The sequence below is a fragment of the Gossypium arboreum genome, chromosome 9, assembly GCF_025698485.1.
Source record: "Gossypium arboreum isolate Shixiya-1 chromosome 9, ASM2569848v2, whole genome shotgun sequence".
Lineage (NCBI taxonomy): Eukaryota > Viridiplantae > Streptophyta > Magnoliopsida > Malvales > Malvaceae > Gossypium > Gossypium arboreum.
Genome location: NC_069078.1, coordinates 58,609,247 through 58,625,560, shown reverse-complemented (window position 1 = coordinate 58,625,560; position 16,314 = coordinate 58,609,247). Strand labels below are relative to the sequence as shown.

The 16,314-nt window shown below is 32.0% G+C and overlaps 1 long non-coding RNA gene across 1 annotated transcript; it reads left to right on the top strand.

Annotated features, from left to right (window-relative positions):
* Positions 1-14,282: 14,282 nt before the first annotated feature.
* LOC128280660 (uncharacterized) lies at positions 14,283-16,153 on the top strand. The gene is made up of 3 exons (XR_008270760.1): positions 14,283-14,378; positions 14,850-14,934; positions 15,929-16,153. It is a non-coding gene; the product is annotated as an uncharacterized LOC128280660 (long non-coding RNA).
* Positions 16,154-16,314: the final 161 nt, after the last annotated feature.

Below are 16,314 nucleotides of genomic sequence, written 5' to 3'. Positions count from 1 at the left end.
TTTCAAGAGCTTTGACTTTTGTTTTGAGCCTTGAGTGTCTCTAACACACTGATTATCTTCTTTCTTTTTTAACAACTCTGATTATCTATATTTATTATGAAGATAAAGATCAGATAAGTTAGCGTTAGCGTTACGCCTCTATCTTTTGTTTTTTCTTTTTGGATTTAAAGATGGTGACAAGGGTAGATGTATGCATTGTATCTAAAAATATATATGTTAGGATTATAGTTATTTAGTATATTCAATTTCAAAAATTGAAAATATATATATATTGGAATTAAAGCTATTCAATGTTGATGTTCAAATAATTTGTTGAAACAATCTAGTTACAAATCTTAATTTTTCGCAACGTCAAGTTAAATGTTAATGTTTTTTTTTAAAATTTTCACAACTTAAATCAACTTAGATATGAAAATTTTAAAGATATAAACATATGTATCTATATTATATTTATTGATTGAGTTGCTCCTAATTTAAGTACAAAATTATTAAAATTATTATTTTTATAAAGTAATAAATATTATTTTAAGGGTATTTTTGTATATTTTTATATAAAATCTAAAAAAAATTTACATACACATTACAAAATTCAAACCTAAAGCATCATAATTTTATTGTCTTTTAACTTTATTATTTCAATCAAAACTTCATTTGATTTTAATCCATTCTTATAAATTTGTTACAGATTTTATTTATTCACATTGTGAATATAGTACATAGATGATTGAATTATATATAATATTTAAAGTTATAATTAAAATCATAATCAATAACTTCTAATAATCAAAATCAAAATTAATTACTATAATTATCCCGATGTAAAAATTGAATAGACTGAAAACTAGAATATATCTAAAAAATTCTTACATAATAAAATTTAAAATAAAATAAAATTCAGAGTAAAAATCAATGCATACTATTTATGTACTATAAAATTTTAACTGACATAAAGAATTAAGACCTTAACTTTTCATTAAATCAATACTTAATTCACAATTATATTTGTAATTTTAAATGCAGTGTTTGATATTAAAAGGAACATTAATATTGAACTTTATGTTGCATCATTCTATTTATCTACAAATGTCTATCTATACATATTTATATGCATGTAAATGATATAATATAATTTAAAATGATACATTAATATCATTCACATAATTTCCACTGTCTTTAGCTGAGATAGAGTAATCCCAGCACTAAAATTTTGCTAACTTGTCTAGCATAACTAAAGTAAAGGTACTTATAGGATCCGCGTCGAAGTTTCAGATTCTTTTTCTACAGACTCGAAAATAATCAAAATTTGAACACACACTTTTCATAAACCAAAATATCAAAGTCAATCAGAAGTTCATCGTACTTAAAACAATTTTCAGGGAGATTTTTGAACCTAAAAGTCATAACCCGATTTTTGCAACTTGACTTTGATACCACTAAATGTAACACCCCAAACCTGACTTAGAAGTTGTGGCTGAATCTAAAGAGATTAATCGACTCGTTTGGAAAACTATTCCCAATAAATATTTAGCAAATACGAAAATGGCAAACAACCATTGAAAAACTATCTATTCATTTACAGAAAACACTTAGGAAACTACTTAAATTGCAGTGGAAATTCTTTTTGGAGTTTTATTTTTGAAAGCCAAAATTCATTTTGTTGACTTCAGTAATTTTGTAGTTTCACGCTTGAAAATACCAGTTATCGAAGAATTAACAAAAAACCCAAAACAAGTTCAAAACATATTAAAGATTACAGACCCAAAAGCTCAAAACAAATAATAACGAAAATCACCATATTTACATTAAGGACGAAAATATCCGAGCTCCCACACGCCGTCTGGTCCTAAGTCAAAAGTTTATCTAAACAGACAAAGATAAAATAAATGAGTGAACTATGAAGCTCAGTGTATAACTAAACTCAAACGGAGATTAACAAAACACAATATACAAGTCAGAGAACGCAGAGAATTTCGTATCAATCATATAATCGGAGTGGAACAAGCTAAAGTATCACAAAGATTTTCATAACAATTGTATAACAGAATAGAAAATATATGATTATGCCAATGCGGTGTTTTTTTGGAAAATTAGGATATAGATTAGTAGAAAACATCCTACCCAAATCCATTACGCACCAAAATAGAGTTCCCATAACTCATCCAACCAAATCACACCAACAAATAATTGTTGACATTGCCACCAGAATTGCAGTTAAAATTATCAGATCAAATATATGTGGTCAAGCCACTATAAATGCAGACAAGCTACCAAACATAATTATGGATAACCCACCAGATAATGTAGATCATTAAACTGGCAAAAACTTCCTCCGTTCACATCATCCCAAACCCCATACTATGTGTCATGGCATGCATATTTAGAATCAAAATGATAAGCATGTAGGACATGCTGTCGTACAATAACAGAAACAGAAGGCATGGGATTCCATGCTTTGCAGGACAAATTGATCAAATTTTAATAAATTATATCATATTTTCCATGAAGTTACATGCATGGTTACATATCACAACCGGTACCAGATACAACAAGATATTTGGATATCACGTGTTCTCATCCAACTCAGTAACACAGAAACGAATCATCAAAATTAACAAAGCATGGATCGTACCTAAATAAATAACATACCTTAAACACGTCCCAACAAAAACACCTCATACGCTAACAAATCATACTTAGCTTATATTATATCAAACATACGTATAGATAATGGGTTTTATGTCAATTGATCATCGATTATCAAGTTTTATAGCTTGTTTTAGATCATATAGGTCCTATAGTAAGCCCATGTTTGACTCGAACGACGATTACGACCCTAGGGAACAAATCCTGATTTTTGGTCCACATATTCATATGGATTCATACATCCTGGGTGGCTGGCCCGTATGGTCCACACAGACTGGCACATGCCCGTGTCTCTAGCCCGTGCGACTCTAATTCCAAAACAGTGAGTTACACTACCTGAACACACACCCGTGTCTCTGGTCTGTGTGACTTTAATTCCAAATAGTGAGTTGCACGACCTACCACACAACCGTGTGGTTCACAAAGCCTAACACACGGCCATGTGGCATCGACAGTCATGGATTTCGACTTTTGATGTTTGCAGAAATTCAGGTTTTTCTTTCCTTATACAGTTTTGACGTAGAAGCAACAAAGAAGATTTTGGGACCAAAAAATGACATTACATTGACCAAATTAGATAATTAAACCAAATCAAATCGCTTTAATTAGCATCCAAATCGAAGTCACGTCAAAAAACTTCAGCACAAAATCTCAAACGAAACATAAAAATTGAGTGAGCAAATTTGAAGTACGAAATCAAGTTCAGGTATCATTTTGAACCAATAAGCTAAGTCTAGGTATTTAAGTGGACAAAAAAAAAATTGAGGTACCAAATTGAACCTTGAGGCTAACTTTAGGTACCTAATTGGACAAAAAAAAAACTCTTAAATACTAATTTGAACCTTGAGACCAAATTTACATACCAATATATATATTTATAATTTTAAAAATAGAATGAATAAAAAAAAGAAAAATGCACTTTTTCAATCCTAAAAGATAAAAAAATATGACAACAATAATAATCTAGAGCTAAGTTAAAATTAAAAGAGAAAACTTCCATTAAAGAAACATTTAATATTTGATTGAATTGTTAAAAAAGTTACTTTTTAAGCAAATATTTTTATGTGGGATTTTAAATTAAAATTAATAAAACTCCTATTTTAAAATTTGTAAATAATAGTTGTAATCATTTAGGTTTAAATAATAATTAGTTATTATATTTGTGTGATGCGCTGCTTTAATGAATTTTAAACATTTTTAAAAATAAAACTGCTAATAAATATTTATAAAATGTATAGGGTTGGGAATGATGAAATATCCTAAAAATGTCAAAAATAATAAAAAATTTACATGTTTAGGCCATTTTCTTGAAAAATTATGGGAATGAGCCAATTTTCGAAAATGCTTCCACTTGAAAGTGTTTTCAGGTGAAATGCAGAAAAGTGCATCCACGTGGAAGTGTTTTCAGCGTATGTGCAAGAAAACGCTTCCACCTGGAAGCATTTTTTTGCTTTTCACCTGAAAATGCTGTTAGGTGGAAGCGTTTTCCACGTGTAACGTTTTATTTAGGGTTAGGGTTTTGTTTTTTAAAATTAGGGTTATGGTTTAGGGTTTTTTTTAGATTTTAAGGCTTAGGATTTATTTTATATATATTTTATAGTTTTTAATTTTTTATAATTTTAAAATTTTTTATATATAATTTTTTATAATTTTTTGAGATGTAAAGTTAATAATTATTTCAGTGGAGACGACAGAATAGGAGACTTATATGGAAATAAACAGTAGACTTTGAGGCACTGATGACGCTTTCCAAGGAGAACTATTTGCCCCAACACAAAGTTTCTAGAGGGTTAAGACAAAGGGCCTCTTGGGGTACAACGAAGTTTTGAATTTCCTTTGGTTAGCAAAATTGAGGAATTACCTAACTTTTACTCTAGTTTATAAAAATAGGATTGATTGTAATTGTGATTTGTGAGCACCATAGACCCTCTATTTATATGCTCTCAAAGGGTACTAATTAGAAGAATCACAACATTTCATGTTGGGCATATTTCTTAGAAGAAATATGTCCCATGAAAATGTATCCATTGAATGATAAATTATCACTTTCTAAATGTATCTTTTGATTCCAAAATTGAATAAGTGCTCTCCAAAAATTAAATTTTCAATCTATAATTTCCAACAATCCCCCATCCAATTTTCGTATAAACTGGCAAACAAGGTATTTTATCATTAGATTCCCAAGACGATTCCATTATGAATGGAATTCAGACCATAAATCAAGAATTTCTTTTTGTATAGCTCCACTAGGATGGGTTTCAAGAGAAATTTGGATATCTCCAAAATTCTCCTTACACAATCCGTCATTAATGAATATTATTTTATCTTCTCTATTTATATATTCCATCTTAATAGATCAACACTGATCGTTATAGGTCCATCTGGCACACTTGTGACAAACCACTCCAAGGTGTTTTTCTCTTCGATTTGTTGCATAACTACTCCTTCTTGTGCCAGGTAAATGCAAAACAGGAAGATGTTCCTCGTATCATACCTTTCCTTCAATGATCACTCAAATGTCTATAGGCATTCCCTTATGCATGAGCATTCTTAATCTCTCACATCTAACCTTGTAAAGCTTCACTATCATATTTCTGGGGAGACAAGAAAATTGTGTGTGCAACTGTGAAACAACATTATCCATTTTGAAAACAAAGAAAGTTTGAGAAAAAAATTAGAGTACTTTGAAAGCAAAGAAAACGAGATGAGAGAGAAGAGTACAAGGATTTGAATTGGAGAAAATTTGAAGTAAGAATATATTGTATCAGTTTTATGGGTAGATGATGGGACCGACTATAAAGCCACAGAGTACCGTTTTATGTATTTAACCGGGGTAAAAAATAAAAATAAAAAACAAAAGGGAATTGAAATAAATAGTAACAATAACAACGATAATAATATTTATAATAATATGAATTTCTAATTAGTAAAATATATATTTACAGTTAAATATTATTGTAACAAGGATCAGAAAGATAAAGAATTTCATCTTGAGCAAATTGATTTTCTAGGAATAATTTGAGTCTTTGTCCATGAACCTTGAATACATTACCATTCTTTGGATTCTCAATGTCGACTGCCCCATGAGGGTACACATGCTTTATAACAAATAGACCACTCCACCATGATCTTAGTTTTCTAGGAAGTCGGGAGCTATAGAGCAAAACCTTTTGTCCAACATCTAATTCTTTCTTAATACCATCTTGTCATGAAAAGCTTTGGTTCTTTCCTTATTTATTTTTGAATTCTCATAAGCATCATTTCTAAGTTCTTCAAGTTCAATAATTTGCAACTTTCACAACTTAGAAGTATCATTAAGATTGGAGTTAAGCATTTTAATTGCCCAATATGCCTTATGTTCAATTTCCATAAGTAAATGACAAGATTTTCGATAAACTAATTGATAAGGAGACATGCCTAAGATATTTTGAAAGATGTTCGGTTAGCCTATAATGCATCATTAAGTCTCAGAGACCAATCTTTGCGAGTTAGGTTAACCATTTTTTCCAAAATGTTTTTAATCTCCCTATTTGAAAGTTCTACTTGTCCATTTGTCTGACGGTGATAAGGAGTTGCAACTTTCTGTGTAATGGTATATTTCTTCATTAGTGATTAAAAAATTTTGTTGCAAAAATGTGTACCCTCATCACTTATAATAGATCGAGGAATCCTAAATCGACTTAAAATATTTTGTTTTAAAAACTTAATCATTGTTTTGTGATCATTATTTCGACATGGAATTGCCTCTATCCATTTTGAAACATAATATGTAGCAACCAAAATGTATAACAAACCAAACGATGATGGAAAAAGTCTCATGAAGTTAATACCCCAATAGTCAAAAATTTTAATCACAAAAATTGGATTCAAAGGCATCATGTTTCGTTTTGAAATGGATCCATATTTTTGAAAAATTTCACATGATTTGCAAAAATTATAAGTGTCCTTGAATAAGGTTGGCCAATAAAATCCACATTGTAAAAATTTTGCAGCAATTTTTTTGGATGAAAAATGACCACCACATGCCTTAAAATGAAAAAAAATTAATGACACTATGTACCTCATTGTCAGGTATGCATCTTCGAAAAATTTGATCAGGGTAGTATTTGAACAAATATGAATCATCCCAATAAAATTTTTTACCTCAATAAAATATTTCCTTTTATCTTGTAAACTCCACTAAGAAGAAATTTTTCTTGTCGCAAGAAAATTAGCAATGTCAACAAACTATGGTATAACAGAGATATTAAAATTTTTTCCATTAGGATAACTATCATTAATTAGGGAAGTTTCAAAAGATTCATCACAAACAAGTCTTGACAAATGGTTAACCACAACATTTTCTATTCATTTATTATCTTGAATGGTGATGTTGAATTCTTGAAGAAGAAGAATCCACCTAATCAACCTAGGTTTGGCATCCTTTTTGGGCAGAAGATATTTTAAAGTTGCATGATCACTAAAGACAACAATAGATGATCCAACAAGGTAAGGTCTAAGTTTGTCCAATGCAAAAACTACTACAAGTAATTATTTTTCAGTAGTAGAATAATTCATTTGAGCACTATTTAAAGTTTTACTTGCATAATAAATGACATATGTTTCTTACCTTTCCTTTATCCTAACACAACACCAATAACGTTATAACATCCCAAAATAGGGTCTAGTCAGAATAGTGGTTTCGAAACCACAAATCTGAATTAGAAATAATTATTTTATGAATATTATAAGGCCTATGACATGTTTATATGCTTGCGTGAAAATTTCATGAAGAAATTCCATGTGAAAAGTGCTTAATTTGACTTTAAGGACTAAATTGAATAATTTGTAAAACTTGAGTTCTAGAAGCTTTAAGCATGAAATTGAATTGAATTATTAGTTAAAGGTCCTTAAAGAGTAATTTGACCAAGTTCTAAAAAATTGGACAAAAATAAGCTTGGTTAGGCAAATTTTGAAAGAAAGGTACAAAGGACATTTTAGTCATTTGGTAATTAATAGATTAAAAAGGGAAAATAAAAGCCAAATTGTGTCCATCTTCAACCCCATGGCCGTGTGAACCAAGGGAGACTCCATGGCTAGGGTTTTTTCATTTCCAAGCCCAATAGTAAGTGATCCCGAGTCCCGTTTTTAAATGTTCTTTGCATTTTTGAAATCCTTGTAACATGATTTACTCATTTCTACCCATATTTTAAGCTAAGGTTCTTGTTTAAAAATTGACCCATGCATGACATGTTAGTATTTTGAAGATAAATGGAAGAATATGAAAGATTAAAGTGTGTTTAACAACTTTTACTAAGTGATTTTACATGAAAATGCATAAAATGGACTAAAATGTAAAAGTTGTGAAATGGGTAGTAAACATGTGAATAAAAGAGAAATGTGGGCTGCTATAAGATCAATAATGGTTCGGGTAGGTTCAAAGTACAAGAAAATCAAACACATTTCATTTTACGAGCCTAGGGACAAAAGTAAAAATATGTGAAAGTTTAGGGGTCAAAATGGAAATTTTGTAAAAGTATGATTTATGGACCCATTTGAATAATGTGAGTAATAAATGAGCTATATTTGAAATGTTAGATCAAGAAAATCGAGATTCGAGCTTAAATTAGGAAAGTACGAGATAATGGAATAATTAGCCGTACTCGAAATCGAGGTAAGTTCATGTGATAATAATAATGCAATGTCATACTTTTTTAATTATATTATTGTCTCATAAATTTAATAATTTATCATACGGTTGCATACAACGAGAATTCAACAAGTAAGTATATACGAAAATGATATTGTTGTTTGTGATTGACCCTAAATTGGTATGTCAATTCGAATTTGTGAGTTAAAGGTTATTGATGCTTTGTATGTAATGGTGACATAACTTGAAGGTTTATTGTATGCTATACATGAAAAGTGATTTATGATATGTCTATGATATGTGATGTCCATGTGATGAATTATGATTTTTGGTGATAAAAAGTGATTATTATGATTATCATGATTATGTGAAAGCACGAGCTTAGCTACAACCATGAGATATATGATTTGGTCTCCGAGTCAACTTTGATGATAGTTTTGTATCTTGGAAACTCCGAGAAACCCTAAGGGATACTTAGGATTCAGATATCATGACACCATGGTTAATGAGAGCCAGTGTAAGACCATGTCGATGACATAGCATCGACACCGATATGAGACTTCGTGTAAGACCATAGCTGGGCTATTGGCATCAATATGTGATCCCATGTAAGACCATGTTTGAGACATGGCCTTGGTACTTTATTTGGTGTATGATAATCCCGATCATCCTTTAGTATTCTAAGTGGTTCAACTTGTAGTTCAATGGATAAATCGATGTGAATTCAATGAGTAAGGTAAAGATGAAAAAGTAAGTGAACATGTTATGAGATAGTACAGGTATGTACTCGAAACTATTGATTTACGAACTAGATGCTTGAGGAACATGTGGTATGAATGCAACGAATGAGTACTACTTATGAGAATGATTCCTATGATGATCTTGTGGTCATAGAATTTTATCTTGATGTATAATTATGTGATGAGTTTGATTGATAAGAATCTGTAAGGCTTGTAGGCCAATGTGACTAAAGTCTAAATATGATGAATTATGAATATTGTTTTAGAAGGAAGAACTTTGTATTGGACTAATTTGCTATTTCAAGAACATATTGGTGAATCTTAAAAAATGTATGCTAATGAGGTATTTATTATTTTCATACAAACTTACTAAGTGTAAAGCTTACTCCCTCATTTCCATTTCTTTTAGTATTGTCAGGTTAGCTCAGGGTAGGAGATCATCGGGGGCAGCATCACACTATCGAGCCATCATCTTTGGAGTATTGATATATATATATATATATATATATATATATATATTAAGCGATTTCAAGTGAGTGGCATGTATAGGGATTTAGTTATTATGTTAGATGTTGCTATGACTAGACAAATGTATTGGTTTATATTGAGTTACTTGTGTATAGCCATGAGATGTGGCTCATAGCAATTATGATCTGTAAATCCATCTATCCATGCTAAGTTCAAATGCTTGTGATGTGATGATGTGAATATGGTTGTTGAATATGCATGATTGGTGTATGACATGTGTGTATGATGAATGCTTCATGACCAAACGAACCAGTCATAGCTATGAGAAATTGTATGATATGGAAATAAGATATTGATTGAACTTGAATGCTTAAGGCCAAATGAAATAAATTGATAAGTGGATAATCATAGATTATTGGTAAAGGTGGTACAATAGTAAAACTAATGGATATGGATGGTTGTATCTAGACTTGATATTGCATGAGCATGCAAAATATGTGAATGATGTCATGTTAATGTTAAGAATATATCTTAGTGAAGGATGCTAAATCTTTAAAATGATGCCATGATATGTGTCCTTAATGTATGCAATGAGTTGTGGAATTAAGGGTAACACAAAGGCTTGGAAAATAGCCTAAGTGTTGGCCACCTGGCCAGAGACACGGCCGTGTCTCTCAGCCATGTGTAGGACATGGCCTAGAGACATGGGCATGTGTCCAGGGTGTGTGAGGTCTGTAGCATGGTTTCGAGAATTTAATTTTTCACATGGCCTAGCACATGGGCGTGTGGCTTGGCCGTGTGGCTCAATTTGTTTGATGACGTCATAGTCAGAGAGTTACACAGCCTGAGGACAAAGGCATGTAGAAGGCACACAGGCATGTCCCTGTGTCCACTCGGGCGTATGACTCTGTTGTATGGAATTTTTTTAAGTTTTCTCCAAAACTTTCCAAAGTTCTCGGTTTAGTCCCAAACTACCTTTAATGTATGTTTAGAGCCTCGGTAGCTCGTGTAAGGGACATTATGCATGTGATTGAATGTTTTTAATTTAAATGAAATTTTATGGCCCGATTTTACGAAATGGTGTATGTTTAAGTCAGGTAACGTCTCGAACCTTGTCCCGGCGTCGGATATGGGTAAGGGGTGTTACAAGGGCAATCACTAGTATCACACATTACTTCAAATGGTAAAGACCAATCAGCGGGTTCATAATAGGAATAGAAGTAAGCATACTGTTAAGTTTTCCAAAAGTCATTTCACACTCTTCAGTCCATTCAAGCACACTATCCTTTAATAAAAGATTACACGAAGGCCTAGATATAGCACTAAAATTTTTTATGAATCTCCTATAAAATTCTGCGTGTCCTAAAAATAACCTACTGTCTTTTACAGTTTTTGGTGTTCGCAAATTGGAAATTAACTCAATTTTTGACTTATCTACCTCAATACCTTTTGAAGGAACTATGTGTCCCAAGACAATTCCTTTAGAGACAATGAAATGACATTTTTCCCAATTAAGAACAATATTTTTTCTTCAAATCTGATTAAAACCTTTTGTAAATTGGATAAGCAATCATCAAATGAATCACAAAAAAAAAAACAAAAAATCATCTATGAAGACTTCTAAAATGCGTTTAACTATATCACTAAAAATAGTAAGCATGCATCTTTGAAATGTGGCTGGTGCATTACATAATCCAAAAGACATCTTTCGATATGCAAAAGTGTCAAAGGGGCATGTAAAAGTGGTTTTCTCTTGATCCTCAAGTGAAATTGCAATTTTCTTATACTCGGAATATCCATCTAGAAAATAATAAAATTCATGCCTCTCAATTCTTTCTAAGATTTGATCCATGAAAGGTAAAGGGAAATGATCTTTTCTAGTCACTGAATCAAGTTTCCTGTAGCCAATGCAGATGCACCAACCAGTAATAGTCCTAGTTGGGATCAATTCATTATTTTCATTTTGACTACAATAACACCAGATTTCTTGGGTACAACTGGGGTAGGACATACCAATTTTTTTTGTTAAAAACAGGATAAATGATTCCATAATCCAAGAGTTTAATGACTTCATTTCTCACCACTTCTTTTATATTAGGATTAAGAATTCGTTGCATTTGTTTAAAGGGTTTAGCATTTTCCTCTAAATAAATGTTGTCTGCAAATCAATGGGTTAATTCATTTTATGTCAGTTATGGTCCATCCTAATGCATTTTTACACATTTTCAAAATTTTCAGTAGATTACCTTCTTGTTGTGTATCAAGTTTTGAGGAAATTATGACTGGAAAAGTTTCATTCTCACCCAAAAATGAATATTTCAGATCACATGGTATTTGTTTCAAATCAAGCTTGGGTGGTTGATCAACTGATGTGTTAAAACATCTTGTAACGCCCCAAATTTCTTATTTTTGTTCTTGTAAATTTTGACACAAATTTGTATCTGCTTCAGTGATTAAGTGTTCTGTGTGTGTGTGAGAGGTCCCAAGTTCAAGCCACGCCTTTGGCAAATTTTGAATTTTTTTCTAAGTTAAGCCTCATTCTTGTTCAGTAGGCTTTTATTTAATTGTTTGTAAAACCATATTAGAATGGGCCAGCTGGTCTAGTGGTTAAGTGGAGTGTTGGTGTGTTGGAGGTCTTGTGCTTGATTCTCTCGATGGCAAGGAGTAATATTTTTGCTTAAAGTTCGGTCAGAGTTGTGCTGAATTGGGATTTTGAGTGGTGGATGTATAGTGGGAGTTGAGGGAGAAAATTAAGGGATTGAGATAGTGTAGGTAGTGGGATTTGAGTAAAACAGTTTCCCAAGAATTCTCTCTGTAAAAAAAACTGATCATTTTTTTCTCCATTCTTCTTTCTCTTCTTCTCTGTTCTCTGCCGAATTTTTGGTTCTTTGTCCTCCCTTTCTATTCATTTTTCCTTTAGTCTCCATTCTGATCAGTGATTGAAGGCACACGTTCTTTCTTGCACTCTTTTTTTTGTCGTTGCCCCTTTCATTCTTTACTGTCAATTTCTTTGTTTGATTCTCCTTCTAATTCTAAATTTTCTATGGCTCGTTAATTCGGCTTTTGCACAATATCAGTAAGTTTTGGTTGCTTTTTAAGAGGGGTTCTTTTTTGGTTTTTAGGAGTTAATCAAGGGACTAAAAATCGTTCCTAATTGACGAGTTGAGTGCATGGATTTCTTATTTCGATCGAAGGTAAGGGTTTCGATAGTTATGGATGAACGTTTAGTTACAATATTGTTTAAGTGTCGGTTATGTTACTACAATTGGGGCTTTGATTTGTCGATTTTAGGTATTGGAATGCTCGTGAGTGATTAGGCATAAAAAATAATACAGGTGTACTCGATTACACAAAAAAAAAGGTTTCGATAAAAGCTGAAAACCTCACTGTCGACGCCACCCGGGTGTGTGGTTGCTCATGTGGTAGGCTGTATGCCCTAAACCGGTTGTGTGATCGACGAGGCCAGGTCATCACCACCAAGGCTAATTTGGGCCATGTGGGCCACACGGGCAAGCCACATGGACGTATGAGCCCATTTTTACTAAAATGACTGTTAAGGTTGCACGGGTTGCCCAAGTCGATGTGAACCTTCCGTAGGGTCGGTAAGCACTACTTAGAACCTTATCTGTGAGATATTGATTGTGTGAATTTTGTACTAAGCATGTTATATACAAGCATGTATACTAAACTGAATGTGTATCTGACAAACCTGTGATAGCATGACATTTCATTGTATGTTGCATTGCATTGGGTTGGGTTGATATTATTTGGAGAGAGTGTACTGAGAGACTTTTAAGCCTAATACACTTGCAGCTCAGCTGCAAATTACTGTTTTGTGCTGCATTCGTTACTATCTGAAGTGTAGGGATGGGTGGGTTGATTTAATCCCCATATGGACTGTAGGGTTGGACGGAGATGGTGTGTAGAGGCTGGCTGGGTAGGATTTTGTTATTGAAAACTGCCTGATTGATATTGATACTGAGATGGGCTAAGTCCCAGACCGTTACTGATACTGAAAAGGGCTTAGGCCCAAGACTGTTTGACTGTGCACTGTAAGTACTAATTGTTTGTTGCTTTCTGGGGGATTACACACTGAGGTTATGAAAACTCACCCCTCTCTGATTAATGTGCACAGGAAATCGCTAGACCTAGATGGATTGGTGCGGCGGAGGACTCGATGGTGACCACAGTTCTGGACTGTCATGCTTTTAATTTATGATTATTGGTTTTATTTTTAGTCTATTTTTGTAACAGCTCGGTTTAGACCCTAATCGGAATGGTGGTTTTGAGACCACGAATCCAATTCAAAAAAATTATTTAAAAATTATTTTCTATGTTTATTTTGTGTGAATTTATATCTGTGAAATTTTCATGATTTAATTTTGTCGTTTAAGTGTCCGATTAAATAAAAGGACTTAATCGCGTAAATTAAAAAAATGATAATTTTAATTGTAAGGACTGAATTAGTAATGGCTTCTTAAATGGAAGCCCTTAAGTTGTAAATAGTCCATGTCTTTATAAGTGGTACGGTGGTAGATAAAAATTTAATAGTTTTTATATTATTTTATTTAAGTTATACATATATGTAAAATTAAGCTTTATTTTATAATAAGATATTATATATATATATATATATATTTATATTATAATGCATGAAATTGAAAGCCAACTCATGTCCATTAACTTATGTAAGAGACGAAAAAGGGCTTATAACATAAAGCTTGGTTTTGAATTTAAAAAAGGGGTAATTTAGGAAACCAAGTAATAAATTATATAATATATGTATGTTATATCATAAAATTATCCTAAGTGCTCATATACCTCCATTGCCGAAACTTAAGCAAGAAAGAAAACAAAACAAAAAGCTAGGGATTCGGTTATATTCAGGCTTGATTAAGGTATGTGTTTTGCTTGGTTTTTGATAATTTTTATGTTTTTGAGATCGTTGCTTCGAGTACTACAAAATCTATGCTTAAATTTTGAATTTTGATGAATATTTTAAGTTATGCCATTGATGAGAGCCTTGATTTTATTTGTTTGATGATGAAATATAAAAGATAGGTGTTGGGTTAACATATTTTGTATTGGAATTTTTGACGATTTTGAGTAATTAGGACTTAATTGTAAAAATAAAAAGTTGAGGGACCAAATTGTGAAATTGATGGAAAATATGGACTTGTATGTATATAGGGAGCATTCGGCCTAACTAGAGTGTAGCCAAAGTTTGTGTATTTTGTGTTTCATGCAATAGGGACTAAATTGTAAAAATTGCAAGTGTTAGGGGCAAAATGGTAATTTACCCATTTGTGTGTTTTTGGACAAAAATGAATGAAAATATGTTTGAATGAGCTTAATTTGAATATGTTTAGATCAATAACCAAAGAAATCGGATTTGGATCGGGGAAAAACGAAAGTTGTCGACTAGCAGCCCCGTCCTGTTTTACGACGTCTGAGGTAAGTTTATAATCAAATAGACGTGTTTATTTGTAAATTAAATGTTATGTTTATATGCTGTTATGGAATGTTAAAATTAAATATATGTTGGCCGAATATGATTAAATGTGGCTAATATACTTCCGAGCTCAATCCGACCGAGTTACGACGTCCGAAAGCCCCGTATGAACCTTAGGAATAGCTAGGATACATATGTCATGATAAAGGATTCTTATACATATGTGCGAGTAAGTCCATAGCATCGATTTGTGATTTCGATATGTGTTTACGAATAAGACCCTGTTTGGGACAGTGACATCGATATGTGGCTACTTGTAAGACCACGTCTGAGACGTTGGCATTGTACGATAAATGTGATAATCCGAGTGTCCTATCCGATTCCGAATGGTTCATCGGGCAAAGGTAAATTGGGTACGAGTCTGTATTACGAGTCAAACGGCCAGGTATGAATTAGTTTGTTGGCTATTAATGATAAGATAAGTTTATTCTTGATATTCGTTTGTTCATGTGAAATTGATATTAATAAATTTAAGTGATTTTGGTATGTGAATTCGACTTTGTGATCATATAAGTTGAGCATCAAGAAATGATTCATAATTACAAGCAAGTGTGTGATTATATATATAAATGGTCCTGTTGGTGATATACATATATATATATATAGATATATATTTATGCGATATTATACTATGAATTACTAGTTTATGTAAAAAGTATATGCAGGTTTGATTATAATATAATTAGTTGTTTGGAAAGTTGAATGATAATAAGACAATTTGGCCTTTTGACCATTCAGCCAAAATAATGTCCATGTGCGAATGTATACATTGAAATTTATATACAGGTTTTAGGTTAAAATTAAATGGTATATAGTTATTATTCACAACGTGTTAGCCTAATTGAGTTGAACACTTTGTTAGGTCAATTATTTGCTAATGAATTGCAAAGCTATAATAGCTTATTGTGTATATTTGTTTTTGTTTTTTTTTTTTAGATTTTGGAGTCAAGCTACAAGCTCAGGGACCGTCCGCAAAGTTCATCACACTATCAGTTATTTTGGTACTTTTTTAAGTTAAACTCGAATTATGGCATGTATAGGCTAGAGCGTGGTATGGGAAATATTGAGCTTTAATTTTGTATTAAGGACATGCGAATATGGCTTATTTCCATGCTTGTGTTCGGTTCTAGTTTGATAAAGGTATAAGTCCATTTTGATTAATGTGTTGTGTGCTATGAATGGATATAGTATGAGTTATTCGTCTGAATATTGAATTTAGTTAATGGCTTTGCATGAGGCATGGAGAAATCTATCTTAAGCATGTTTGGTTGCTTTGGATGTCCTCTATACTAATTTATTTAGTGAATAAGTGCATTTGATCA